General features: G+C 45.5%; 1 protein-coding gene across 1 annotated transcript in view; it reads left to right on the top strand.

Annotated features, from left to right (window-relative positions):
* Nucleotides 1-10,766, top strand: part of MAP3K15 (mitogen-activated protein kinase kinase kinase 15) — a 76,481-nt gene that overhangs the window by 16,225 nt on the left and 49,490 nt on the right. The window lies entirely within an intron of this gene.

Here is a 10,766-nt window from a genome sequence, read left to right on the forward strand (position 1 = left end):
GGGAGAAGGATGAGCCTTTCTGCTCCCAGAAAGATTTACGACCTGGAAAATCCAAAGGGGGCAGTTCTACTTTGCCCTGTAGGGTTGCTATCAGTTGGAATCAACTTGATGGCAGGGAGTTTTGTTTTGCTTTGTTTTTTGAGTTTGTGGTTTGAGGATGTTGATGGAATGAGTTCCTTTGTGCCTTCAGGGGTAAGTCAACAGGGTGGCTACCAGGGTTCCGGTTCACACATGCATGGTTTTATTCCAGACCAAATGGGTTTAAACATGTCTCTGCGATCCGTGTATGGCTGCAGAGAGGGTCTCTCTGAAATGAACTGTCTTAGGCTCCTAAGAGTGCCTTCCCAAAAAGGCCCAATGCCTCCTGAGGGGATCTGATGGGCCAGTTCAATGCCACGCAGACAGATCCACTCAGAAGGTTATGTATGGTTGGTGACTGTGTTTTGGGATTCCCAAGGGCTAATCTTGATAGACGGTCAATCGCAGGAGCTTACTAGGCAGAAGTTTTAAGAGAATGGGAAACCATATTGATGAGGAAAATTGTGTGAAGAATTTGCTTTTTAACAAATGTTTTAAATCACCACGATGCACTTGGTCCTTCTTCCATGGTAGCAAGGGTGGTTCTGTGAGAAGTACACGGGGAAGCCTTGCCTCGTCTGCCCTACAGTCCTGATCTTGCCTCTTTAAACATATTTTTGCTCCCCAAACTCTGAGACCATTTCAACATGATTCGAGTCCCTGAAGGGGAACTTAAACTGGCATTTTTATGTGGTATAAATCAAGGAAGACACTCAAGGAGATGAGTTGACACAGTGGTACAGTAGTGGGCCCCAGCGTAGGAACAGTGGTGAGGATGGTGCAGGACCAGACAGTGTTTCATTCTGTTGTGCCGTAGGGTCGCTATGGGTAGGAGCAGACTTCAATGTCACCTAACAGCAATAACGAGAAATGAATAACACAGAATTCTTGGGGGGAAGGGTTGGAGAGATGGAAACGCTGTCTCAGAAAGCATACAGACCTAGATGGGGAAGATCTATCAAGAAACCGCTTCCCATTTTGGAATTTTTGTTTAATGAAGGTTCTCAATGACTTTTGCCTAACAATTCTTCATTTACTCTAGCATAAAGGGATCACTGGTGGCGGACAAATAATGAATTGTCCTACAGTCCAGTTGACCTTGAACTTTTCGAACGTGTAGGAAATCTTGGCCATAATATTAGTTTCTACAGGTTGATGGTGATTGATTGTTGTCTGACACTTGGGTGACAAGTGGTCGGTATGAAAGAGAAGGCCTCCGGAGCACTTCTGTGCATGCAGGCACCCTTCAAAGCTGCTTAAAGTTTCCACGGGGCAGCTCAAGCTGTTTGTCTCCCCCTGACATGGAATGTCCTCTATGAGCAATCCGAACTTCCCATTGGCTGTGACACCCAGGTCTTAACTAGGCATGTTCATGCATTTGGAAGCTTCTGACCAGGGACTCGGGCAGTAGACATAAAGGTGGTCCAGAGGCTATTGGGATCAAAGTTGGAGGTATAAAGCCAAATCAAACTAGCCTTTCACCAAGTAAAAGGAGCATACTCATAGTCTAGTCTCTGCATCTCTGAGGCCCAGACCATCCAGCCTTGGTGAAAGTGAGGGTCTGGCCTGTGGGTTGGCCTGTGTGATGATGCCATTGCACAGCTTCCTGGAGTGAGGGAGAAGATCTATGGAGAGCAATACACCCCTGTGGTTCTGGAGTCAGTGCTAGGCATATGAGATGAGTGTTGCTGAATCCAACACACATCCAGGGGGCTGGAAAGAGGCACCTTGAATCAGAACCTACAGCAGTTGGCTCATCCTCAGCCCTTGACCTTGTAAGCCAGGTCACTGCTCTGTTGGAGGGAGACTCCCCAACGGGATGATTTGCTACCCTCTGCAGTAGCCACTGGCATTGCCTGAATATTGGGACCATCCTTCTACTCCCACTTGTTTATTCTCATAGGGGCCCCTGGATTGTGCAAGTAGTTTGCACTCAGCTGCAAACCTCTCAAAAATTCCCTGCCACTGAGTCGGTTCCAGCTCATAGCGACCTTATAAGGTAGGGTAGAACTCTCCTTGTGGGTTTCTGAGGCTGTAAATATTGGGTTTTTTTTTTTTTGGGGGGGGGGGAGCAGAAAGCATCATCTTTCTCCTCTGGAGTGTTAAGTGAATTTTGAACCACCAACCTTGTGGTTAGCAGCCCAGCATGAAACCCACTAAACCACCAGAGCTTCTCTAACTGCTAACCTAAAGGTTGGCAATTGAAACCTCCCTAGTGGCTCTTTCTAATAAAGGCATAGGAATCTGCAGCTGTAAAGACTATAGCCAAGAAAACCCTACTCTAACACAAGGGGTCACCACAGCAACAGGCTTTTGAATGGAGAGCAGTCACCGCAGTGTGCTGTAAGAAGACCACCGATCCAATAGCAAGTGCCAAGCAATTTACTGGCTGAGTGTATAAGAATCATGGCAATTTCAAGCAGAGCCCCCCACTCCAAACTTGTAATTTAGCCAAAACATTGTCCATAGCTCTTAAGTGACCAAGAAGTAGTTGTCTAGAGCGCTGGTAACTTTGGAATATTTGGAGAAATACATGAAGGCCACTTGACTATTTACAACCCAGGGACCCATACCATGGTGTGGACTTCTGTCCCCAAAATGAGGGCCATGGATTTAATAAGGTGGTTCGAAGAGTTAAATAATGGAGCCTAGTGGTGGTTCAGTGATAAACCTCTTTCCTTCAGCAGTGGGGAGACCTGAGTTGGAGTCCCAAGGAATGTGCCTTGCTATGATGCTAAACAGGTTTCAGCTTAGCTTCAGGACTAAGACTAGGATGAAAGGATGGTAATCTCCCTCTAAACGTCTCCTTGTGTAAATAGGAGGCATCTGGCCAGTGGAGGGCACCACGCTGGAGCCTTTAACCCTGGCAGGGCCAACTTCTTTTCTGTTTTAAATCTGGTGTTGAAGCCCCGTGTTTTCAGGAATGCATTTTGGATGAAATAGGAAGGAATGTTGGAGGCCATTGAGACTTTGCTCCCATCCTGAGAGGGGTGGTCTCTGCAGCTGGGGTTGGTGGACAGAGGTCCAGTTGTCCAGCTTCCCGTCTTTTTCTAGGGCCCCACCAGGTTGCCACTTACACTAAAAGTGGGGTAGCTCATCCCACTGTACTTCAGAGGTGGAAAATGTAGGGGCTACTGTCTGTCCCGTGGGGCGTGAGAGGGGTTGAGGTAGAGGAATTGGGGTAGAGAGAATTGGTTACATAGGTGATAGAAGAGCCCGCAGCCAACCAGGAGGCAGCCCCAAATCAGCCTCAATGGGAAGCTGCGTTTACCTGCACTTGGCCGAAGACAGAGAAGAAAGAGGTGACGTGACCAAGAGCCCCTGGAAGGTGCTAGGGTGACCCGGTAGTCGTAGCTCTCTGCTCACCCTGGGAAAGCCCATTTTCCCTGAAATCCAGCGTATCCAGGCTTCCTTCTTTCTCATTCTGGTTTTTATTAGATTGTAGGGGTTTTGTTACCGTGAGAGTGAAGGTCTTTCTTGTCCATCTTCATTGGACGCAGGTTTTAAAAAATAAGATAGTTCTCAAAAAAAAAAAAAAGATTGTTCTCTTTGAATTTGATGGTGGTAAATACACACTATAAAAGGGGCCCCTGACATCATGTTGCATGTCCATTTTGGTGGCATTAAGTCCATTGCATTCAGAGTGTTGTGTAACCACCACCGCTGTTTCCGCAGTTGTTTTCATCACCCCACACAGAACCAATGAAGCAATAACTCCCGGTTGCCCCATCCCCCTAGCCCCTGCTAAATTCGAATCTACTTTCTGAATTTGCCTCTTCTAGATGTCTCATGTAAGTCAGGTCCAGCCATATTTGTCCTTTTATGTTTTTACTTCCCTCCCCATAATCTCCTTAAGGTTCAGCCGTGTGTGTGTGTGTGTGTGTGTGTGTGTGTGTGAAGCCTTCCTTTCTCTCTCTGGTTGAGAAAGAAGGAATGAATTCTGGGAGCTCCGCAGTTGAGAGCTCGGCTGCTAACAGAAAGGTTTGCAGTTCAAAACTACCAGCTGCTCGATGGGGAGACAGCCCCAGTGACCTGCTCCCTGTAAAGACCCTGGATTTGGAAATTGCACAGGGCTGTTCTAATCTGTGCTGTAGGGTTTACCAGGCAGACTCCGCACCCTGGCAACAAGTTTGTTTAGTTTTTTCAATGGTTGAATGGATTCATTTGCCACATTTTACTCATCCACAGTCTAAAAAGGGTTTTTGACAGGTGACCCAAGACAAAGATTGTTGCAGAAAGCATAGTCTAATGAGACCTTTGGCTTGTTAATGCTCAGCACTGGCTTAGGCGATGGGCCCATATCTGTCCATCTCCCTCCCTCTCCGCCCCAGTAATCGTCCTCTTACAGGTGACACCCAGTAGGAAAGATGGCCGGGCAGACAGGATGGGGGATGGCCAAAGAGTGCTCTCTGGCAGACCTGTAGCTCACTGCAATCCTGAGGGAGAAAAGTCTACAAGGTTTTCAGATAAAAAAGTATGAGGCACAAGAGGGGGAGAAAGGGGGAACCGATCGCAATGATCAATGAAGAACTACTCCCCACCCCAGGGCGATGAACAACAGAAACATGGGTGAATGGAGACAGTAGACAGTGTAAGATATGAAAATAATAATTTATAATTTATCAAGGGGTCACAAGGGTGGGAGAGAGGGGGAAGAGGAGCTGATATCTAAGGGTTCAAGCAGAAAGAAAATGTTTTGAAAATGATGGCAATATATGTACAAATGTGTTTGATGCAATTGATGTATGGGTTGTTATAAGAGCTGTAAGAGCCCCCAATAAAATGATTTATTTAATGAAAAAAACGGAGGCAGAGGAAAAATAAATGATTTGCTCAAAATTGAACAGCTGCTTCAGGGTGGGAAAAAACCCAGGAAATACCTCAAGACAATTCCCAGTGCAGGGTTCTGGTTGTATGTCTTCATTTTATTACGTGATTAATACATGGGTGTATTTGTCGATTTGTATTGCAAAAAAACCCACTTCATTCTGATCCCCAATCCCATTCATGTTCTAGAAGTTAACGGCTTAGCTGTTTGTTACATATTCAACCAGGTGATTGTGTGTGTGTGTGTGTGTGTGTGTATTTACATATTATTGAGATCTATACGGTAGGCTTTTAAAACTATGAGACCAACTGTATCCATGTACAAAGCATTGATTTGGTGCATGCTCTGCTGAGATTATTTTCATGACGGGTAGAATAAATCATTGAAACCTTTCTGGTTACAGGTGTGTGTGTAGTTTGTGGGAGAATGGAATGAAATGATTGTAGACTTTTTCCATGAGCTTTTTCAAGTGCCACCTTAGAGATATGCGTGTCTAAGCTAGGCAGGTGGTATTCCTCTATTTTCTCCACTGAGCCCCCAGCCGTGGGACAGCTTTCCATGCAGGGCATGTGGTTCGGCTTCCGTTTGCCATGCATTTCACAGACCTTTATTCACAGACCCAGTTGTAAGTTGTGGGTAAAGCAGCAAAGAAAACAAGACAAAATACCCTCCCTGTTGGAGCTTCCATTGTAATATGGAGAGAGTCATCAAAATGGATAAGGAGCCTGTAACAAACCAGGGTAGACTTAGAAGGTGGACCCAGGAGGAGGAGGAAGTAGCCATACCAAGTTGGGGGCTCAGGTAAGACTGGGTCGAGTGACATGGAAGAAAGATCAGACAGAGGTGAGGGAACACACCAGGGGCAGATGGGGGGGGGGGCGGCACGAGCATCCCAAGCAGGGGGATTGGCAAGGGCAAAGGTTTCGGGGTGCTATTGTCTGGGAGGACCATGCCACTAAAGCGGAGTTGGGGGTGGATAGGAGGAAAGGCAGTTGGTGGAGCAGAGGAGGTGTGGGGGTGGGTAAGAGAGAGAGGAGGTTGGAGAAGTACCTGCGAAGCAGGTCTTGGAGAGCCTTGGAGACCATTGTAAGGAGCATCGGCGTTTGCTCTGAGATGAGATGCGAAGCCCCTGGCAGTTCCTCAGGTGTGATGAGTTAGAGGGGTGGTATACATGCTCTAACTCACTCTGCCTATTCTATTGAGAAGAGAGGTAGACGGTAGAGGGGAAGCAGATAGTGGAGGTGGCTGGAAGCAGTGTGGTAATCATGGAAGTTATAAGGAGTTGGGCCAATTTGGGATCTGTTTTGAAATAAGTCCAGCAGAATTTGCTGATTGAATTAAAGATGTCCAAATCAAGCACAGCTCTGAAATGTTTGGCCTGAATAACAGGGGTGGCGATGGATGGACCATGGAGGGCAGTGAATGATGTAACGTGGCTCTTCAAGCCAGTCTCTAACTTTCCCCCAATGACCTTTTCCTGCATTGGTCTGGTAAGAAGGTGGGGGAAAGATACCTAATAGAATTCATCTGTAACCAATTGTGAAGCTGGCGAGCGAAAGAGACTGATAGCATTCACCTGTGAGTAGGACCCACTGGCTGCCCATCCTGCTCTGCGTGTAAAATGAGCCCTCTGAGAAGGAGGAGTCAGGATCTCATGACCAACAAGAGCCGGGAGTGGAGTGCGTGTCCTCAGGACCCAAGATCCCTGCACAGTGAACTTGTGGATCCAAAAGACAGCAGTGACCTCAGAGGAGCAGCAGCAGAACCAGGAGCCAGAGCATGAAACAGTGGTGGACTGCCCAGGCCACAGAACAAGTAAATCTCTGAGCGCTTTGGGGCAGGAGGCTGGCTTCTGGAGTGCGGTGCTTCTAGGCGTTTAAGTGGGGAATTTGGGCTTGCTGACTCACGGAAGTGGAGCTATGGGCCTTTGAGCTGAGGCTTACAGTAGTGGGGTGTCTCTGGGCACTTAATTCGGGGAGGTAGGTTTGCTGACCCATGGAGCTTTAACTGAATGCCTTTGGCCTGAGGCTTACAGGGGGGTGGTATGCCCTTTGGGCATTCATTAGCAGCTGCAAAAGGACTTTGTAACACAGTCCCCATGAACAACTGTATCCTTCAATCATATTGTCTGTGTCACCATTGCAGTGGATATTAGAACCTAGAAGTAAAATTAGGGAAGACTAAGACAAACTCAGACCAGCCATTAAATAAAGGGTGGGGGTGGGGTGGAGATCACGTGTGAAGGGAGGCTTGTGACTGGTTTGGTTTGGTTTTACTTGGTTGTTTGAGGTGTTTGACATCCAGGTGAGACGGAGACTGCATTCGGCTGTATGAGTTTGGAAGAGAGCCCTTGCTGGAAGCTAAGACATTTGAGGGCCATCAGCATGTAGTTGGCTTTCAAACTGATGACCCTGGGCGATATTAAAAAGGGAGTTAGAGTAGTTGAAGAGGAACAGTCTTCTCCAGTGTTTGAAAAGTCAAAGTAACACATTGTTCTTGTGTTGGGGACTGCCCTGCCGTAATTCAGAGGAGGGTGTTTGTTGGCTGCTTTTCAGAAGTTGATCATCAGACCTGTCTTTGTAGCCTGTCTTAGTCTGGGAGCTCAGGTGATTTTTTTCCCCCTAGCCGCATAGTAAGTGGGAAAGCAGATTAAGGTCGGAGGAGATTGCAGGAAAAAAGCACGTGCAACTGTCCAGTGCTGTTGGTAGATCAAATAAGATGAGGACTAAGAACATACTAGTGGCTTTAGCAATGACAGATGGCACCTTGGTCCCGTCTCCGTAAACTGATTTCATTGGCCTGGGTGCTCAGGTGATTTTTTAGCATCCAGTTAACATTGAGCTCCACGTCTTTGTGACTAGTGGTTTCTTTCCTCCTTTTAGTTGTGAAACAGATGTTGCTGCCTAATTATACAGTAACTTTTTTCTATCGGTAAGCTTGTTGCTGGTTACCTCCCCCCTCCCCCTCTCCCCCCAACCAAACTCACTGCCATCAAGTCGATACTGACTCATAGCGACCCTTCGGGACAGGGTAGAACGCTCCTTGTGTTTCCGAGACTGTAACTCTTTACGGGAGTAGAAATCCTTGTTCAAATTTCTCCTGCAGAGCAGCTGGTGCTTTTGAACTAAAACCTTTGCTGTTTTTAGCCTAATGCTTAACTGCTCTGCCACCTGAAAATGATCAGCAGATCTGACAGCTGATGTATTAAACACCGAAGTGATGAGGGTTTTTTGTTTGTTTTTGGCTATGCTCCAGAGATCTTTTGGGTCACCCTGCTGAGTCTCATATTAATATTACAAATGGGAGGGAACTAGAGGTGTAACAGGATCCTCTTCCAAACCGCTCTAAGCCAAACATGCAAACCCGGTCATAAACCTGGACTCACATCAGTATGGAACAGTTAAGAGAGTTAAGTGACTTTCACACCTTAAAGCAGTGGTTCTCAACCTTCTTAATGCCATGACCCTTTAATACAGTTCATGTTGTGGTGACCACCCCCCACCATAAAATTATTTTCATTGCTATTTCATAAATGTAATTTTGCTACTGTTATGAATCAGATGACCCCTGTGAAAGGTTGAGAACCGCTGCCTTAAAAGTTGGCTCATCACAGATGCAGAAATGTACCTTATTAAAGGCTTAATCTTACCATGTTGTTATCCCAGAATCCATAAATTAAATACTTTAGTAAAAATGAGTTCAATTGGTATCTGTTGGATCTTAAAAATGAAAGCATATCCCGGGTGGACATTTATCAAGAGAGCTGGTTTACAGGCTGGTTAAATAAAAAACTCTGAGACAGAGCAAAAAGGTCTAATGGATTACAACAGGACCAAGGTGGAAAAATATTAAGAGCCCGAGTTGAAAGCCAGCCTTACTTATTTGAGGCTTCCCGGTGGATGCCACCTTTCTAGGTTAGCCCCAGCCCAAGCTGGGTTCCACAAGAGATTTAAACCCTGTGCCTGCAGCCGTCCATTATATAAAGTGAATTAACAGCCCTCCTGTAAAATGAACGAGCTGCTCTTTCATGCACCCAGGATGGGACTACAGTGAACCCTCGTTTATCGCGGTTAATCAGTTCTAGACCCTACCGTGATAAATGAAATTCCGCGAAGTAGGATTCCTTATTTGTAAATCAAATATTTTCGTAGTTAGAGCATAGAGGACATGAAAAAACACCCTTTAGTCACCATTACACTCGTATTACCCAATTTATTAAACGAAAAAGGGAAAATACAGTAAAACATTTTGGACGTTACAATGATCATTTATTATTTGTTATATTATTTATGGCATCAAGCGTGTACAGTATGAGCCAATCAGTGGCAGTAATGACAGAGCATGCGCTGTGACGCAAAAACCGCGATAGAGTGAAGCCGCGGAAGTCGAAGCGCGAAGTGGCGAGGGTTCACTGTACTTACGGGGACAGTCATTGGGATACCAAAGAAAATAGTTGCTCAAAGAAGAAAGAATTATCTGTAGGACTTAATTTTTTTTCATGTAAGCCTGCTTCAGAAAGACTGTTTTAAAGTACTAATCTGTCTTCCTGGGTAACAGTAGTTTTCGAGGTGGATGTTCCCAGGAAAGAAAGTCCAGGTTATCAGGGACTAGCACAAGAGGGAGCTGTTGTTTGGGAAGCTGCAGTTTCTTTTATGGTGATGGGAAATTTGGCATCAATTGGGGGTGATGTTTGTACAACATGGTTAAGGTATTGAATACCTATAAATTGCTTGTGTGAAAAATGTTGAATTGGAAAATACATATTTTTATAATAATCAAAACCACAACAGAGCCTGTTGTAAAATTCTCAAGAAATTAAAGAAAACAATCTCTTCCCTCATTTAACGAAGATGGGCTTAAGTAAAGTATTCACAGAACCATCCCAACAGTGGTTTCCTGCATAGTTTCCATAAGTAACTTTCCTGCCAAAGATGATATTACTGCTCAGAGCAGAAAATGTTCAGAGAAGACCGTAGGGCCTCCACCACAAGACATGATGTCCCTCACTGACCCATAGCGCTACTGGGGACAACACTGGAGACACAGTGCAGGAATTGTACCCAATCTGACCCCATTACACTGGGGCGAAACACTAAGGGCATGCAACAGAGCAGCCAGGAGAGAAAAACGATGGAATTCATGGGGAATACCAAAAATAGATGTTGGAGACAGTGTGGCACCCCATCAGACTCGACTGGAAAACACTCATAAAGGCCAACAAACAGACCTTGAACTATTTATAGGCCTTTCCATTTTTGTCGGTGGCTTTCATTCGATTGTTTTGTTGTTGTTTTGGTCTTGACTTCCTTTGTTGTTTTTTGGATTTGCCTGGGTTTTTTTGCACTTATTAATGTATCTGTATGTCTATCTAGATAAGATAGGCGGGATAAACAATTCGGAGAGGAAAAGAACGGGACCAATGGTTCGGGGGGGATATGGGAGAAGGGGAGGTGGGAGGAAGGAGGTGGGCGGCAAACCAACCCAGAGACAAGGAAAGATGAGAGTAGGATGCCTAGTGGGCCTTAATCAAAGGCAATGTAACAGCGAGGAATTACTAAATCCAAATGAAGGCTGAACATGATGGTGGGTCAAGAGGAAAGTAAAAGGAAATAGAGGAAAGAACCAGGAGGCAAAGGATATTTATAGAGGTCTAAATACAGGCATGTACATATGTAAATATATTTATAAAAAACGAGAGGGGAATAGATCTATGTACTGATATCCATATGTTAAGAATTAAGGTTGCATGATGAGACATACAACTTTCCTCTAGTTCCTAAATACTTCCTCCCTACCCACTATCATGATCCCACTTCTACCTTGCAAATCTGGCTAGACCAGAGGATGTACACTGGTACAG

The sequence above is a fragment of the Echinops telfairi genome, unplaced genomic scaffold (genome assembly GCF_000313985.2).
Source record: "Echinops telfairi isolate 266 unplaced genomic scaffold, ASM31398v2 ScPeMD7_53;HRSCAF=182, whole genome shotgun sequence".
In the NCBI taxonomy this organism is placed as follows: domain Eukaryota; kingdom Metazoa; phylum Chordata; class Mammalia; order Afrosoricida; family Tenrecidae; genus Echinops; species Echinops telfairi.